Source organism: Pyxicephalus adspersus, chromosome 5, assembly GCF_032062135.1.
Source record: "Pyxicephalus adspersus chromosome 5, UCB_Pads_2.0, whole genome shotgun sequence".
Lineage (NCBI taxonomy): Eukaryota > Metazoa > Chordata > Amphibia > Anura > Pyxicephalidae > Pyxicephalus > Pyxicephalus adspersus.
The window spans coordinates 89,925,675-89,945,579 of NC_092862.1; the positions used below are offsets into that span (position 1 = coordinate 89,925,675).

The following is a 19,905-nucleotide window of genomic DNA, read 5'->3' on the forward strand; positions in this document are numbered from 1 at the left end:
TGTGTCAGTCAGCCAACAAAATTAGAACTAAGAATTAATCACGTTGACCATACTTTGATCTTTATTCTTTTTCAGTTTATAAGTAAACCAACAGGGAACCTGGAAACCAACAGAAAAGAAAGACAAGGTCACTACTCTGTAAATGTACTTGTATGTAAATGCCATCAAAGTTCTTTTGAATTCTATAATACAATTAAAAAGAGAAATGGGTTTACATAGCTAAACATGAGCAAACATGCCACATACATTGTTACTAAATAAAATCCTCAGTTGTCCACTATATATACAAAATATTTAATTTTTCCCAGTTCTATAAGTAAATACATATAAAGCTGTCTCCCTTTGCCAGAAATCAAACACTTCACAGGAGCTTACACCTTTATACTTTGAGGGGGTTCTTTTATCAATTTCATGTAGTTTTATAGTATCTGTGTTCCTTTTTTAAACTTTATTTTATTAATATTCATTAAATAATAATGTAGCAAAAAACACTTGAAGTATATCTCTCAACAGACATCAGCTTTTGAGACATGATGAAGTTGAACTCTTTCTAGAGTCTAGATCATAATCTTTTGATGAATATAGCAAGCAGATAAATACAGGGCTTTAAAAATAAACACATTAAAATGCTTGACTATTTCAGCCAACATTTTTCAAAGGCTAAGTATCCTTCATTAGGTTTAATAGGAGACTTCGGTCTTAATGCCTCTCTAGGGAGAGAGCATCTCTCAGGATCGAAACACAGCCAAACAGAAGTGAAACATAAGCAGTTTGTATGCCAATGCCTGCTTAACTGATTAGCCAATTTGAGATAACATCAAATTGCATGATTTACCTCTAGTATCTTAAAATATCTCTGTTACTGAAGAGGAATGAAGATCTATCCTGATTTAAAATACTTATTAAAGCTTTGTCCAATGTCAATGCCTCCACCTAACACGATTTTTGAAAATAAAGAGACATTATTTAAAAATATCAAATATGAAGCAACCTCCAAATTATAATAATAACCTAGTAATTATATCATAGATGGACTGCGAAACATAGTCTAAGGTGGTATATGATGTTGATGAAAGTAAAGCAGCTTTCAAATGGCATGACTCTGAAATTAACTAGCTATTGTTAGGAGTTATTTATGAAACCATAAAACATAACACATTAGAAAAATATTTTCTGTGAACACATCCAATTAATGAATTTTGGAGGCATATCTTTAAATTGGGTAAAAGAATATGCTTAAAATTACACTAATAAATGAGTCTAATGAACTACAATATATTAGTGTGACATTGGGATTTAAATATTGTATAGTTAAAAGCCTTCTATAGTGCTTTAGTGCTAAATCATTTTGTATATATACTGTGACAGTTGATGCAACTTCACTAATAATGATTTAGGGTGCAATGTTTACTAGGCAAACCCACAGTATTAGATTCTTTGGACCTGATCTAACATTTCCAAGACTGGAGAGGATACACTTTCATCAGCGAATCTGGGTGACACAATAAACCTGGAATAGATCCGGTCCAGGATTGAAAACATTTGCTAACAAAGAGCAAATAAATACGTTCCAGGTTTGCTTGACCGCCCAGCACCTGATGAAAGTGTATCCTCTCTGGCCTTGGAGAGCTTTAATAAATCAGGCCCATTAGCTCATTGTTATATTGGCTTACAAATAAAAGTTTCAGTGCATGTGAAGTTCTCAGTACAAAATCAATACAGAAAGGAAGAACAACTATGATATTAAATAAGAGTAAAAAAATCAATTATACTGAAAAAAAAGTCTCAGGAAAGATTTGATTTAGTTTTTCTCTTTACTTTCAGTTAAGCTTGCAACAGGCAGTATTTGTATTTTAGGGAATTCTTGCTATGTTCATCCACACACTAAGAGCTCTATGTCTGAAAGAATGTCAGTTTGTCTGTTTAGTTTATTGTCCAGTAGGTTAGCTCTAGTTTTTTAAATAATGACCTCAATAATAACCTCATAGAAAACTAATGAAACATGAAAATAAAGCAAAGTAAACTAGATATGCCTACGTATACACAATTAAATTATTGAAATACTTAATGTCAATATTCTATATTCAGTATATTTACAGAACTATTAACAAAGAAGTAACTGAAAAACAATGATTATATGATTTCCTTTTATGCTGATGATCAGGACAATCACGTTGGAGGCTCCAGCAGTAGTCTGCCATCATGTGTCTATTTCATCTGTCCTGATACCTTTCTTCCATCACCTTTATATCTTGATGGAACCTCTCCCCTTGTTCCTCACTAAATATGCCAAGGTTTTCTGAAAAATTTTGCAAATGGCTATGGAGATGGTGTACCCTTATGCTCAAAGTAGCACCCAAATTTTTAAAGTTTAAGAGCAAGTTTTGAACCAGTTCTTCATAATTTTGTGCTTTATGGTTACCCAAGAAGTTCTTGACAACCATGACATAGCTGTGCCAGGCAAAAGCTCCAGTGTCAGTCATGTAACTTGTGAACATTGAATCATTTATCAGTTTCCGAATCTGGGGTCCATCAAAGATTCCTGTTTTTAAATTTTTCAGTACTCAATCCAGGGAAGAATCTACAAATGTATTTGAAGCAATCACCGTCCTTGTTCCTAGCTCTAACAAATTGCTTTATTAATCCCAACGTGTAGCGGAGGGAGAATGATTTTTTCTTTATCAACCATTGGCTTGTTTATGATGTTCGCTGCACCTTTTTTCATGTTTTCCCTTGGCAGCCATGTCACTTTTTTCCAGTCATCCTGCTTTGCTCTACTATCCCACAAGCAGATGAAAAATGGGTATTTTGTGTATCTACTTTGCTGTCCAAGTAGGAAGTTCACCATTTTTAAATCAACACATGGACCATGGATATGAACACATGGATTTTAAATCATCATATGGACCATTGGTGTTCATGATAGCAAAGCTTTTGTAAGACCATTTTGATATTTTTATAATCTTCCTTAGGTTTTGTTGAGTGCCCAATAGGAGATGATACATAGCAGTTGCCATAATGCAGTAAAACAGATTTCAAACTTTGAGTGGAACTGTCTTCTATGAAAAGCCGCCAGTCTTCTGCTAATTCCTGAATTACCGTATTTTTTGCCATATAAGACGCACTTTTTCTTCCCCAAAACTTAGGGGGAAAAGTTAGTGCGTCCTATACGACAAATGTGTTAAAAAAAATAATTAAAATATTATACTCACCCGATACCCGATCCTGCGTGTGTCTCTGGCTGCAGCGTGTCTCTCTTCTCTCCTCTGCCAGCATCGTGTTTTCTCCCGTCTGTAAAGCAAAGCGAAAGAAGCCGGCACAGCGCCACCTGCTGTTCCCTGTCCTAACTGCCGTACAATAGAAAAAAAGCACAGAGTGATCAGAAGGGGAATTTGAATGACAGAGTGATCAGAAGGGGAGTTTGAATGACAGAGTGATCAGAAAGGGAATTTGAAAGGTACAGAGTGATCAGAAAGGGAATCTGAATGGCACATGAGTGATCAGAAGGGGAATAATCTTTCAGAAACTTTTTTTCTAGATTTTCCTCCTTTAAAATTGGGTGCGTCTTATATTCCGGAGCGTCTTATACGGCGAAAAATACGGTACACTCCAAAACCTGTCTATCCTCCATGTTGGATACAGGAATATCAGGAAGTGTACTAAACACTGGTAAGGGAACATCAGCACCATGCGGTATATGTCGTCTTGCTGATTCCAAATCAGGATACTACCACTTGTTTTTATTGTAACAATTGAAACCTTTTACATTTACAGCACAAAAATAACAATCGACAAGGGGGATAGACAGCACACTACATTATTGCGGCACATAACCCCATCCATCATGGGCCCTAAACACCGGGGGAGCCAGCGGGGACGTCCCGGGAGCGAAACGCCTTCATCCAGGGACATTCCAGGGCTTTTTGCGGCCGGGAGCCGGACCGCATGTGAACAGGCCGCAAAGCCGCGGCCTCAATTACAGTCCGGATCCGAGACGCGGGAGACCGCAGACGGCACACCCGCCTATTCAAGGGACGCCTCTCCTCCACAGAGCGCCCGGAGGACACCAGACCAAGCTTCCCCACCTACACAGGTACCGGGGTCTCCCGTACCCTCAGTGTTAAGCCCCAGCATGATCTCCAGCTTGGAGGGACCCTCCAAACACTTTTATAACCAGGGGGAGGATGATATGGATTGGGACTGGAAGGCCCACTTGAAGGCCCTGCCAACAAAACTGGACCTCCATCACAGTATTGAAAGGTTAGAGTCCAGCTGTAAAGCAGAGTTCCACCGCGTACAACAAACCCTGCAGCAAGTATCTACCACCACTACTGTACTTCAGACTCAGTGTAAAGAACTTTCCTCTCAAGTTGCTTCTCATACTGCAATTCTCGAGCGCCAGGCGGCCCAGATTAACACGTTGTACCTACTTCACGATGACGCTGAAAATCGCAATAGGCGCAATAATATACGTATTAGAGGGTTACCTGAAACTGTGCTAAATTCTGAGTTATATACCGCAGCCTATACCATATTTGCTAACCTGTTGGCGCTCCCCCCGGATGTGGACATCGAATTGGACAGAGTACACAGGACCCTGGGACCCCGCGGGCATGACCCCCAGCGTCCAAGGGATGTGATTTGCCGGGTACACTTCTATAGAACCAAAGAAGACATAATGAAAAAGGCCAGGACAGCTACCTCCATAGAATACGCTGGAGCTCAAATTCAGCTACTTCCAGATCTTTCCAAACATACACTGGAACTTCGTAGAGCTGTGAGACCACTCCTGAATGAGCTCCACACCAGATCCATCCCATACCGATGGGGCTACCCATTCCATCTAATAGTGCGACATGCTGGTAAAAGCCACTTCTTCAGAGATCCTTCGGATTTTCCACGTTTACAGAGAGCCCTTCAACTGCCTGATATTCAACTGCCGGATTGGCCTTCTGCACCTTCATCTCTTGTCATCGGGAACCTTCCTTCTGGAGACATTCCTCAACGCACCCCGAAAGGCCCATCTGGTCAACGCCAGAGCCCTGCTCAGGACATGGATATGTCCTCCTCAGGATCACCACCACACCCTTGATTGACTTTACATGTTCCCGGAAGGCGCCCAGGCGAATAACCCCCCTACCTTACCCTTGCAGCAGAGCACTGAGAGTTCCTCCTGTACTGATTTCCTACACGGAACAATATGAAGCTCGGCATTATGTTGGACGCCGGAACTATCCCCACAGTGGTTTGGTTCGTATAGGGGTACATAACATGGGAGGGATCGTTTTAATTCAGGCTGCAGTTCCCCCCCATGTCCATTCCCACTCACCCCCTCCTTATGATGTACTGGTCCATTTTGTTACATCTGGCTAATCTGGTATTTTGTCATCTGGCCATACCATCTTTTTCATAACTAGGTAGATTGTGTCCAACAGTTGAGTTCCAGGCCTTAGTGACACTAACCGCACTTTGGTACCCAAGATTTCCTTGTACGTCTTATGGCCTGGCCCTCCCCTGTAATGGCGATTAGAGATTTGCATGCTAGTTTTGTTTAATCTCGAGGGGGCCGCCAGGAGAGCACCTGAAGAGAGGGGGGGGGGGGGGGGTACCTTTTACATCAGCAATTGAATACCCAAGATTTCCTTGTACTTCCTATGGCCTGGTCCTCCCCTGTAATGGCGATTAGAGATTTGCATGCTAGTTTTGTTTAATCTCGAGGGGGCCTAGGTAGATTGTGTCCAACAGTTGAGTCCCAGGCCTTAGTGACACTAACCGCACTTTGGTACCCAAGATTTCCTTGTACTTCCTATGGCCTGGTCCTCCCCTGTAATGGCGATTAGAGATTTGCATGCTAGTTTTGTTTAATCTCGAGGGGGCCGCCAGGAGAGCACCTGAAGAGAAAGGGGGGGGGGGGGTTCTATTTTTACATTTGCTCACTGATTTCCGGTTATATGTTTCGCTGTTACATGTTATCTGCTGACTACTTCAGGTCTTTTATGTTGTGCCATAGCAATGTTTACTCAGTATCAGTTCTTCCCCTGCGTGGACACACCCATGCTACTTTCCACAACTACCCTGCTCCGTTTTCCCCCGACCCCGCTCACCCACATAGGAACTCCGCCGGTTTAGGCGGCGAATAAGGTTAATTCCTTATTTTAGAGACCCCCTTTGGACGATTGGGATTAATCCCCCCTAATCGACTATAGTCTTTCCTGATCCGCCCCTTACCTTCCTCCCCTCTCCAAACCTCCCTGTTCCTGACTGGCCCAGCTGGCACCTCTTAACATAGGGGGTACACCAACTGCCTTGACCTAGTTATCCACCCTTTAATCGAGCATATAGATTTACCAGATGCCATGCCTACACGATCTAATGCTACACAAAAAGTGGTGATTCGTACTCTTAATGCCAAGGGACTTAACAGCCCTATCAAACGCTCCCAACTTTTATATGGCCAGCACAAAGCTAGAGCCCATATACTATTGCTCCAGGAAACTCATTTCTACTCCTCCAGGCTACCACTCCTCCGCAACCGATACTACCCAACTTGGATCCATAGCACTAATCCCTTGGGGAAAACGAAAGGAGTTTCCATAGCCTTTCATAAATCTCTCCCTGTACAGATATTGGACACGTGCATTGACCCTGCAGGCAGGTATGCGTTTGCCAAAATATCCTTATGGGACAGGAAATTTACCATAGCCTCTATCTACTCCCCCAATCAGCAGCCGACGGTGGCGGCTGTCCAGTATTTGACTAAGTTGCATGCGTACGCTGAGGGCGCCCTGATCATAGGCGGGGATTTTAACTTCCCCTTGGATCCTAGGTTAGATACTTCGACAGGTCATTCCTCAGTCCCCTATTCAAAATTAAACGCCTTCAAGGCTAAATTACACGATCTTCAAATCTTGGACATGTGGCGTACCATACACCCAGAGGATAAAGACTACACTTTCTTCTCTAACCCCCATCGCTCATATTCACGGATAGATTATATCTTGGGGAGTCACAGGATCTTGGACTGGCATCCGGAGGTGTCTATTGATAGTTGCCCATGGTCAGACCATTTTTCGGTCACACTTTCCCTCCAGACTCCCTCTGTGGTTCCTCGTGAGTGGACCTGGAAATGTAATGACACGTTGTTCAAAGATCCGGTCTGCGAGGGGGCCATATTGGACACTATCAAATATTTCCTGCAAGACCATGAGACAGACGACACCTCTCTTCCCTTTCAATGGGAAGCGCTTAAGGCAGTATTACGCGGGGTGCTGATCCAACATGGGGCAAGACTCAAGAAAGCTAGATCTCTGGACATAAATAACACACTTCATACGATACGCGACCTTGAAAGACTACATAAGACCACCTTGACCTCTGCAGCCTTTACTGAACTGACCTCTGCCAGGAGACATCTCCTTCAACTATACGATCTGGCCCATCAAAAGCACAGAGACAGGTACCGCAAGTCTTACTACCAGTACGGGGAGAAATGCGGCAGGTTATTGGCTAGGGGACTTCACCCGAGGCCAACTGCCACATATATACCTACTATTAAGAACACGAAGGGTGTAACTACCGCTATACCCCAGGACATCTTGGACATATTCCAGAAATACTATTCAGACCTTTACAGTATTCAACATACATCAAGTCCACCCCTATCCCTTCCGGAGTACATAACTTCTACGGCCTTACCAGTATTAGACCCGGAAGTGTCCTCTAGTTTGGAATCTGCTTTCACAGAAAGAGAGGTGGCAACAGCCATTAGTAACACCCCGTCCGGTAAAAGCCCGGGTCCGGACGGGTTTACACCTAAATTTTATAAGACACATGCTGACGCTCTTGTCCCTTTCATGACAAAGGTCTTCTCATCCATAACAGGCGACACCTTATTTCCCCCCCAAAGCCTTGAGGCCCACATCACCGTTCTCCCCAAACCAGGCAAGGACCACACAGTATGCTCCAATTACAGGCCTATTTCATTAATTAATGTTGATGCAAAACTCTTCTCCAAATTAATAGCTAACCGCTTATCCACTTACATGCCTGGGCTGATACATTATGATCAGGTAGGCTTTATTAACGGGAGAGACGCTAGGGATAATACCATCAAAACTTTCCTGGTCGCTCATGCCGCAAAAATTTCACAAACCCCTTTGTGCATGTTGTCAGTTGATGCGGAAAAAGCTTTTGACAGAGTCAACTGGACTTTTATGTACCAAGCTTTGCGCCAGATAGGCTTAGGGCCGCGCATGATAGCAAGAATAGCGGCGCTTTATTCATCACCCAGAGCACGAGTGAGAATCAATGGCAGTTTGTCAGCCCCGTTTCCGATACGTAACGGCACTAGGCAGGGATGCCCCTTATCCCCCCTGCTGTATGCTATTGTGATGGAGCATCTGGCCGTGGCTATTCGGAATAACCCTAATGTTCAAGGGATCAATGTTGGAAGCTACCACTGCAAATTCTCTCTATTTGCGGATGATTTACTCTTGTATATCTCCTCACCTGAAAGGTCTATCCCTGCGCTGTTAGAGGAGTTTGATCTCTTTGGGCAGTTGAGCAATTTCAAAGTAAATTATACTAAATCAGACTTGCTCAATATCTCACACCAACCAGCCCAAGTTCGGTATGTTAGAGATCATACATCCTTTGGAATCTGCTCGGAGAAGATCAAATACTTGGGGATTTTTGTTTCGGCTGACCCTGCTAAGATGTTCCGTCACAATTATGAACCGTTACTAGGTAAGCTGAAGTCAGATTTAGGTCGATACTCCTCGCTGCCCCTATCTTGGTTTGCGAGGATCAATACTCTGAAGATGGATATTTTACCTAGAATACTATATATTTTTCAAACCGTACCTATATACCTACCCCCCGCCTTTCTTGGAAAAATTCAACAATTATGTAGAGACTTTATTTGGAAAGCAAAACGATCTAGGATAGCTTTACGCTACCTGTCCAGACCCAAGGCACTAGGTGGGGCTGGGGTTCCCGACTTTAGAATGTACTATAGAGCCACCATGTTGGCACGCATAGTGGACTGGTTTCACAACGGGCACAGGAAGGGCTGGGTTGCCTTGGAGACTTTTTTATCCCCTATTGACTTACGCTCCCTATTGTGGGTGGACAGGTCTAAGTTGTGTGCACATGATCCAATCCCTATTGTCTCTTCAGACCTGTTGAAAATCTGGGACGGCCTCATTAGAGCTGGACAGGTGTCTACTCGGGTGGGCCCCATGACCCCTCTCTTTGACAACCCAGCTTTTCCCCCGGCAATGCATGTAAGCAATTTTCTCTCTTGGACCGCTCAGGACCACAGACAGGTCTATAGTACCCTACAGAATAGGAGGTTGCCTCCCTTCTCTTCCCTGGACCCTGAGGTCCAGAGGAGACCTTATGCCTGGTTGTTGTATAATCAGCTGTCGTCCTTTCTATCTACACTCCCGGATATGCCTGCTTTATGTAGAAACCATACGGCATTCGAATCTTTGCTAAGCAGCGCACGACGGCCGGAGCATGTTATCTCCCAGTTATACGAAATGTTGACGAGGTATTCGGCCGTTAGCCTGCCCACGTACGAAGTATTGGGAAAAGGATCTGGGGGCCCCCGTTTCCCCTTTGGAGTGGGAAAAACCATTCATACTAACTCACCAATTGGCACTCTCTTGTAAAACCCAGGAAACCAATTATAAAATAGTGGCGCGGTGGTATATATGCCCGACAGATATTCACAGGATATCGCCATCATCTTCTGACGCATGTTGGCGGTGTCATGTACACCAGGGTATTATGTTACATATATGGTGGGACTGTTCTGACATTCGTAGCTTCTGGAATCAGGTCATTGTATTATACAATAAAGCGACTGATTCTGACTTAACACTAACGCCCAAAATGGCTTTATTATCTATCCTCCCTGGCTCTATAAAATCAAATAAACGGGATGTCCTTAGGCATTTTTTAAATGCAGCTAGGACAATAATACCAAGGAAATGGAAGCAGCCCATAGCACCATCTATAAGGGAATGGCTTACTGAATTGGAAAGAATACAACGGTTGGAGTCTCTGGTTGCGGAGGATGAGAATAGGACGGAGCAATACAAACTCACGTGGTCCATGTGGGACTGGTTTAAGGAATCAGTTTAAAATGCTTTGGCCATAGGTACTACTTTACTCAAGGGCAGTATAGAAATCTCTTCGGTTTATCGGGGCGTACAGCACAAGCGAGCGCACTGCTACTGGGCCAGTCAGGCTTCCTCTTGATCCTCATGTTCCCTTAACCTTACCTGCTTTTTCCCTCTGGTTTTCCCTTCTCCCTTTAATAGTTGACCGGGAGGCTGTTCTTGTAATGGTCTTCGGTTATTGAGTTGTATGGTTTGCACTTGAACAATGACATGTTATTTGTTCTAATTCATTGCATGTGTCGGGGTACTCCCCCTAATATTTTTCCATACTGTCATGTTTTTTTCTGTAAACCTTGTGTTATGATTATATCTGTTATATTGTTGTTATAACCAATAAAAACGATTGAAACAAAATTCACTAAAAATAACAATCATTATGATGATTTCTGGGCTCTCGCCATACCATAGGTACACCAAATTTCAATCTTTTCAGTTTTACATTTTTCCTCTGACGTAGACACTTTACACAAGTTTTGCATACCATACGGGGAGCCCAATACTTATCTTGGTCCCACAGTTTAATAATAAAATATGCAAGATATGCTTGTTTCAAAAATTATGTAATGTTTCTTCAACACAAATGTAGCGAAACACATTAGGATCATTTAAACAACTTCTTTTTGAAGAACTTAAATTTCTGTTAATAATAATTGATATATTGATTTTTTTTTCCTAATTTTATTTCTGAAAGATGCAATATTTTGTGATTGCTAATATAATTTCAACAGGCTTTACATAGCTATATTTTAATGGTTCTAAAAGATTTTATACACAGTTACAAGGAGGAGCAGTAAAATATACATAATCGAAAAAAAAACATTTTTTTCTTGACACACTTGAGGATGTTAGGCTGTTGGTTCAGTGGGTAGTACTCTTGCCTTTAAAGCACTAGGGCCCCAGTTTTGAATTTCAGCCAGGAAATTATCTGCAATGAGCTTGTATGTTCTTTCTGTGTTTGTATGGTTTTCTCCCACATACCAAAAACATGTAGTTAGGTTAATTGGCTTCCCACCCCAAAAATTGGCCTTAGACAGTGGTAATGAGATTTTGAATAAGGTAGGAACATTGGGTTGTAATCTCTTATGAGGGATAGTTGTTGACATGCGTATGGATTTTGTAAAGTGCCGTGTAATATGGCAGTGCTATCCTATTGATTTATAAAAACCATGCCTATTCATTGCATTGAGAAATATACTTGTATTTCATTAATGTGCTTTGTAGCTTTTCTGATATATAGATAGCTCTTAAACCACATTTCTGAATTAATCAATGGTGTACAGCAGGGGTCTGCTAACTTTTTGGACTACTATGCCATTTCAGGAGGTCAAGAAGGCACACTAGGCCAGAAGAAACAAAGTGTCTAAGGAAAGCTTTTTTCAAACCGTGACTGCAAGTGAAGAGCCTCAGTCTTCCGCTGATATGCTAGTAGTCTCTGTACGTGTGCGCCTGCCTTGCATCAAAATGCCCCTTGAGATTTGACTACTTGAAAGTGCTGTTGGTGCTGTTGCACACTAAACACAGGGCTTTGTTGCCGCGTTGGACAAAGAATAATTCGTCAGTCCGGTCGGGACGTCAGTTCGTTCTTCTCTTTAGGCATAGTAATTGGGGTTACTGTGCGGGAACTCGATGGCCAGAGTTTGCTGACCTCTAGTGTACAGGATACAAGACTCAACTTCTGCTTTGTAATATTGCTAAACGTTTGTGTTTGTATTGGGGGAGGGTGTTCCTGACTTGTCACTTTGCCTTTTCATGAAAGACTGACAAGGTTTAAAAAACGGCAATTGTTTAGGATACACCAGGATACATAGGGGTTATTATATCATGGTGTATCATACACAATTGCCTTTGTTGGTTTTTTCAATGCAATTTTATATTTTAATTTTTTAATTTGTTTATACATATCTCTCATTGGTGCTAAACATTTCCAGCCTCTTTTAGCTTATTATCTCTCAGTAAAAACAAGTGCCAAAAAACATGGGCTTTCATAACAGGATCGCCAGTGTTATTCTAGTAAAATCCCCTATTAAAAATGTCATTAAAATGTAAAATTTTTATTAGATTTTAGTGTTTGCATTTGGAGGTTGAGGCTTCTGTCATACAAGAAAAAAAGATGCAAGATGAAAATAAAAAACTTCGATCACACGCTACAAAATTAAGAACAATGGAAAAAAAGAACATTTTGCTTTGTGTTTTTCACCTTTTGCACAGTTGTCTTCCTCCATTTGTTTTAAAAATCTTAGATAATTGTGCAGCTGGTTTAGCTAACATCTGTAAAACAAAGCATTAGAGTTCCTTGAGAATAGCCACTTCCTCTCATGAAAAGTTAGATTATAAACATTTATTTAGGCACTAAAATTTTTAAAAAAGTAAAACATTTTCGTGATGATGACTTTTAGAATCAGCTTCACTATATTAAAAGATGCTCAATACTGCATTATAATTTTTATGTTAGTATCATTGATAAAATTTAGAAATTAAAAAAAATGGGTACCAAACCAGAACATTTCTTTATGACAGACACATACTGGTAGTTCGCGATCATAGTACTGTACCTACTATTGTTAGAATACCTTTATAGCTATGTAAATGTTGTTGTTGCTCTATACACAAATTGCTGTGTTTTCATAATGATGTGATCTTTATAAGAGATCAAGAAACAATATAAATCTGAGAATACAATCTTTTATTGAGTATTGAAAATGGCAATGCATCCTCTAATTGAGTGGAGAACGAGTAAAGGGAACAATGGTGGCAGCCATTTGTGATGCAGGTCAGCCGGGTGGACTTAATTGACTTTAACACAAGGATGAGGAGCTTTATTTTAAACCATTTGACCCTAATTTTCTAATTTAAATGAATTAGCAACATTTTTAATCTTTCTTTTTGAAAAAAAAAAAAACAGTACAATAGGTAAAACACTGGACATGTTTTGATCATGCAGTAACAAGAAAATGAGGCGTGCTAGTGCTAAGGGGCATACACTGTCTTCCCTACCCTAGTTCACACAAGGTCACAGTTCTTCACAGGTAAAACTGCTAGTATTTTTGTTTTAAATAAAAAGCTTCAGTATTTGCATGTAATGAATAAATTAAGCAACAAATGGAAAATCCACAAATTTCAGTTGGCATCAGTGCAGAAATAGAAGATTTTCTAATGGGGACACTTGTTTTGGCAACAACTGACCAAGAAAGAATTTAGAAAGCTTAGAGAGATTTCCTGTCACTTTCTACTGTGTCTACAGGATAGGAGATTAAGGTAAATATCCCTAATAAGGTGAGATGGTCAGAGTTTGCTTTAGACTAAATGTTGCTCGGGACAAATAATAAATATTCAGAAATTAAGTACCACGTGACAGAAAATTTTGTTTAAGCATTAGTTTCTACAATCCTCACAATGCATTTGTAACAACTTATGTAATCAGCAGAGTAACACAGCTACATTGACTAGAGCCTGGACTATATTGGATGAAAGGTAAGTTAGGTGGTGTACAGAAATTGGGTTTTGGCCAGTGAAGGAATGGGGAATTTTAGCCTGAGGGTAAAACAAAACCAGCCACCCATTTCACAAATTGCCCAGTCTAGTAGCATATTGACGTAATGTACAACATAGAATATACTGCAAAGCGTATGGAATGAGTCTGTGTGGAATAGAAATTGTACAGTGCATTGTAAAGAATATCAGAATTTGAATTGAATTAGATTTAAAAACTACTTACCAAATATAGACAAATCTCTCAAAGCTTCTTAACCAAGCTGAAAGATCTGTTTAACTTAATACAATTTTGTTACAAGGATCCCTTTGCAGACTTTTATATTGCTCCACCAGTATTCTCAATAATTGTCACTGATTATTAGCATTAAGCCTTTTAGTAATTTACTATCTCAGTACATTTTTATCGTAAAATGATGCGCTAGCTGGGACACATCCCAGTCAAACAGAAAACCCTATTTCCCTGCTCCTATTGTGGTATCTGTAAGATCTTATTTTTCTGTACAGAAAATCCTTCCCTTCATCAGTATGACAATATGCTTCGCCTAGGAATCTGAGATTCCTATTTTTAAGCTTACAATGATATCTCTAGGAAATGTCAGTTCTGCCAACAGCACAATTAATGAACTCTGACCCCTTTTATGCTGCTAAACACCTGCACCACATAATGGAAATATGTGTGATATGATAGTTATAGTTACAGATAGAAGAGAGTGAAATTGGGGGCTATTTATAGAAGTATGATAATGGAATATTGAATTTTGTGCACAAATACTCCATATATAACATTTATTACTGTTTAAACTTTGCTGTCTCTGCTTTGTTGTGGTCAACGGGTTTCACCAGTCTATAGGCATATGTCTTCAGTAAAACAAAGGAGCAAAACTTTTTCATTGTTCTAACTGATTTATCACAGATACTGAAGAATATTAACTCTAATGGTGACAGTGAAATAAATAACATATCTTCTAAAACAAACTGGTAATGAAATTCTTTGCAATATTTCCAAGTTCATTTTTGGTCCCATAAAAATACAGTTGCTGATATTTTTGTTAAAACAAATTTTTCCAATAATTTTTCATTACTAATACTTTTTTTAATAATTAAAAATAGATCCTTTAAATATTTATTTCTAAGTGTACTATAACACTGATTACAAAGGAAAAAACTTTTACAGCGCCATGCAGCAGTAAAGCACAGATTTACTTTTTACATTTATTACACTTCAAGAGTATCAAAAATAAATGTGTTGAAGTTATTCCAGTTCATTTTGTTTCTAAAGCAGCTACAGCCTAAACAGAAAAGCCTAACCTCTGGTATTATTTGCAGATTGGGACCCTTGTGAGGAAGCAGTGGTTACTAGTGTTGGTCGAATAGCTCACTATTCGATTCGGCAGCTATTCGCTCGAATATAGCAAAAAAATTCGGGAGGTCGAATGTCAAAGTCGAACACCATTAAAGTCAATGGGAGGAAAAATTCAGGTTTTTTTTAGCACTGTGTAGAGCTTCTACAGCCTCCAAACAGTGCAGGGCACTAGGGGTTAAATGAGGACAAGCCTCTCCATTCACCCCTAGTGCTCTGGCTGAGGTTTTACATTTCTCAGCCATTCAGCACTAGAGATGAATGGGGAGACTTGTGCCCATTCATCCCTAGTGCTCTGTGATTGGCTGAGAATCAGGAAATCCTGATGACAGCTCAAGCATCATCAGGATTTCCCTTTCCTCCGCCAATCAGGGAGCAGAGCAATCAGCGGAGCTTTAATATGCTGACAGCTCTGCTCCCCTGATCACTGTGACGAGTGATCAGGGGAGCAGAGCTGTCAGCATAGTAAAGCCGGGGAAAGGGAAACCCTGATGATGCTTGAGCTGTCATCAGGGTTTCCTATTTCTCAGCCAATCACAGAGCAGTAGAGGTATGAATGGAGATAGTATCATTATGATTCATAATGTCATTGTCGGATAACCTGTAAAAAAATAAAAAAATAAAAAGTTTAAAATAAAAAACACATACGAAATAAATAATTTAAGAAAAAAAAAAATTTCTTTTTTTTTTTATCCCGAATTTTTGCTGTCGAATAATACGTTTTTCGGGTCGGGTCTACCCAAATTCGAACAGCCATATTCGTGTTGAATATAGGGACAACCCGAATTCGAACATCAACACTAGTGGTTGCTATGCTGAGGAATGCTTCTAGAAATCTGACGTGTGCAACAGTTTCGCAATGTTTATTGATACATACTGGCAGAATGACCAATTAAGATTGATCACTGTGCATTTCAATGGAGCAGAGCACAGCGGAGTGCCTCTCCTTGCCCTCCCTCATTATAGAACAGAATAGTTTAGCACTGCAGTCAACAAACCTGAAACTCCCTGCTGATTTGAAAGTTATGTCTCTAACTCAATGTATATTCTGGCATGATATAGGCTTTTCTACTAACGCTGTACCTGTTTAAATAGAAAATAAATTGTAAGACTAATCACTTTTTTCTGCACTTGGAATGTGCTGATTTTAACTAATGGTTCAAATTGGGCTTTAAGCATGACAATTTTCTTTGTATTTTAATATGCAGCTACTAATTACTTGTTGCAATAAATTAAACAAAAAAACATTCTATACAATAAACCAGGGGTGCCCAACCTATGGTCCGCAGGCCATATCTGGCCCACGGAGCTGTCAGATCCGGCCCTCTCCTCATTCCCTCTCTTCTCACTCTGCGCGTTGTCTTGCGGGGGATGGGGCACTCTTGCTGCCAGAGGGAGATGCTTGTATTGTGAGATAATCCCAGCAGCAGCATAAGAGCTGTGTTCATGCTTCTGTCATTATCCCTATGTATAAATCCCCATATCTCCTTCACTGATTATTAGAAAAAGGGGGGCCCTTTTTCAAGACTAGAATCCCCAAATTGAGTTTGCATGGTGGAGACACCCTGGGGGCCACTCTCATGGCAATGAACATTAGGGTACTGCCAATTGTCTGTGCGCTGTGATGCCCCTTAACCTCCTGGGTAGTTCATTTCTGTCTGGATTTATTTGTCTAAAAGCAGTACATTGTGTTCCGTGAAAATGTATTTTACAGTATAATATAATAGTATGAGTATAATAAATTTTAAAACACAAAAGTATGTCAAAATAATAAATTAAATAACTTTAAAAAAAATAAATTTAATAATAAACTTTTACATGATTTTGTATTTCAAACTTTATTTTTCAAACTTCAAACCTATTAAACTCATACTATTATATTATACTTTAAAATCAATTTTCGTTAAAGACAATGTACCACTTTTAGACATATAAATCCAGTGTATTGCATTCAATACCGTTATTTTGTATTGAATGCAATACAAAATAATTTGAAATTCCCGCCGCACCCCTAGCAACAGCCACATGCACTACGTCATCCAGAACTCCTGGTGGAAGGGGACCGATCGAAGGAAGAGAACGTGGCTAGAGGATGGGATCAGACAGCAGGACACTGGAGGACACCCGTAGGACCACACTCGGGATTACCGTTATCAGCTGTTTTTTTTTTTACCCCGAGTCTCACTCAGGGATACCGCCCAGGAGGTTGTTCACAAAACTTCAAGACTGCGTTCATAGTGGCGGTGAGCTTGCTGTGTGGTTAGCCCTTCCACATGCCATGGAACCCAGCTTAGGTGGAGACACTCATTAGTGCTCACTACTAGTGTTGTTTGAATTCGGGTTGAACATTAGGGCGACCCGAATTCGAACAACAACACTAATAATAACATTAACAGCAGGGATGCTCTCCTCGCATATTTTTTGTGGCAGGCAGCCGATTGGCTGTCTGTCACTGCATGCCACACAGGCAGCCGATTGGCCTATATAGAGCCAGGGCGTGCTTGCATTTTCCACTCCTGACAGAGATTTGCTAGCATCACAACCTTTCTGTGCTGCTTGGCTTGCTTTGTCAAAGTAAAAAAAAGTGCTTTACTTAGACTGTGTCACACTCACACTATTAATCAGATAGATTGTTGGATTGTACTGTACTGGTTCAGTCCTGAAATGTACTGTACTCAGATAGGTAGAGTGTTTCACTGTTAGCTAGATAGATACATAGATAGATACATTGAGAGAAATACAGTAATTTTTTTTACAGAAATACAGAAATGTTTCTGTTTATTTTGATCGATTGCAAGTGGTATCATAATTATTTATCTATATTTTTTTTACAGAAATTCAGAAATTTTTATGGCTTTTTTGATAGATTAGATAGCAAGTGGTATCAGAATTAAATATCTGTATTTTTTTTACAGAAATACAGAAATGTTTCTGTTTATTTTGATAGATTGCAAGAGTTATCATAATTAAATATCTATATTTTGGAGAGAAATAAAATGTTTATGGCTTTTTTGATAGATAGCAAGTGGTATCAGAAATAAATATCTGCATTTTATTTACAGATATACAAAATTTTTTCTGTTTATTTTGATAGATTGCAAGAGTTATCATAATTACATATCTGTTTTTTGGAGAGAATTACAGAAATGTATATGGCTTTTTGACAGATGGCAAGTGGTATCAGAATGAAATATATGCATTTTTCTTACAGAAATACAGAAATTTTTCTTTTTTTTGGGATAGATTGCAGGTATCATAATTGAGGTATCATAATTAAATATCTGTATTTTTTAGGGATAAATACAGAATTTTTTATGGCTTTTTAGATTTTTCTGGCTTTTGTGATAGATTGCAAGAGGTATCATAAATTGAGATACCTCTTGCAATCTATCACAAAAAACATAAATATTTCTGTATTTATCGATAAAAAAATACGGATATTTTAATATTATAGCACTTTGTACCTGTCCTAAAACCCATAAATATTTCGTTAATTCCCTCCAAAAAATACAGATATTTCATTCTGATCCCACTTTGCTATATATCTCCAAAGCCATAAAAATTTCTGTATTTCTATCCCAAAAATCTAGATATTTAATTCTGATAGCACTTGGTATCGATCCAAAAGACCATAAAAAATTCTATATTTCTCTCCATAAAATACAGATATTTAGTTCTAATCCCACTTTGCTAAATATCCCCACAGTCTCTAGATGCAAGATAATGCCGTTCACACTTGGTCTCAGGGCCCACCGCCTCCTCCTCCTGCTGTAACTGATGCTGTCACCTGCCCAATACCCAACTCTAGATGCAAGATATTAATGCCATCCAAGCTCCGCCTCAGAGCTCACCGTCTCCTCCTCCTCCTGCTGTAACTGATGCTGCCGCCTGCCCATTACCCGAGTCCAGATGCCAGAAACGAATGCCTTCTACACTTAGTCAAAGAGCCCACCGCCTCCTCCTCCTGCTGTAACTGATGCTGCCGCCTGCCCAGTACCCAACTCTAGATGCAAGATACGAATGCTGTCCACGCTCTGTCTCAGAGCCCACCGCCTCCTCCTCCTGCAGTAACTGATGCTGCAGCCTGCCCAGTGCCCAACTGTAGATGCCAGATACTAATGCCGTCCACAGCCGTCCATGCTCCGTCTCAGAGCCCATTGCCTACTCCTGCTGTAACTGATGTTGCCGCATGCCCAGTACCTAACTCTAGATGCAAGATACTAATACCGTCCACACTCCGTCCCAGAGCCCACTGCCTCCTCCGCCTAAGGTAGTATCACCTAGTAATATCATCCATGCTCTGTCTCAGAGCCCAACGCCTCCTTCTCCTTCTGCTGTAACTGATGCTGCCGCCTGCCCAGAACCCGACTCTAGATGCAAGATACTAAGGCCGTCCAGACCTGGTCTCAGAGCCCGCCTCCTCCTCCTCCTGCTGTAACTGATGCTGCCGCCTGCCCAGTACCCATTTCTAGATGCAAGATACTAATGCCGTCCATACTTCGTCTGATAGCCCGTCGCCTCCTCCTCCTGCTGTAACTGATGATGCCGCCTGCCCAGTACCCGACTTTAGATGCCAGATAATAATGCCGTCCACACTTGGTCTCAGAGGCCAGCGTCTCCTCCTCCTGTGGCTACTGCTGCCACCTACCCAGTACCCATCTCTAGATGCAAGATAGTAATTCCGTCCACACTCTGTCTCAGAGACCACAGTCTCCTCCTCCTGCTGTAACTGATGCTGCCGCCTGCCAAGTACCAAACTCTAGATGCAAGATACTAATGCCGTCCAAACTTGGTCTCAGAGCCACCTCCTCCTCCTGCTGTTACTGCTGCCGCCTGCCCAGTACCCATTTCTAGATGCCGGATATT

At 40.6% G+C, this 19,905-nt stretch overlaps 1 protein-coding gene across 1 annotated transcript in view; it reads right to left on the reverse strand.

Moving 5' to 3' along the window:
- The window catches only part of RAMP3 (receptor activity modifying protein 3), a 245,929-nt gene that overhangs the window by 186,730 nt on the left and 39,294 nt on the right, over window positions 1-19,905 (reverse strand). The window lies entirely within an intron of this gene.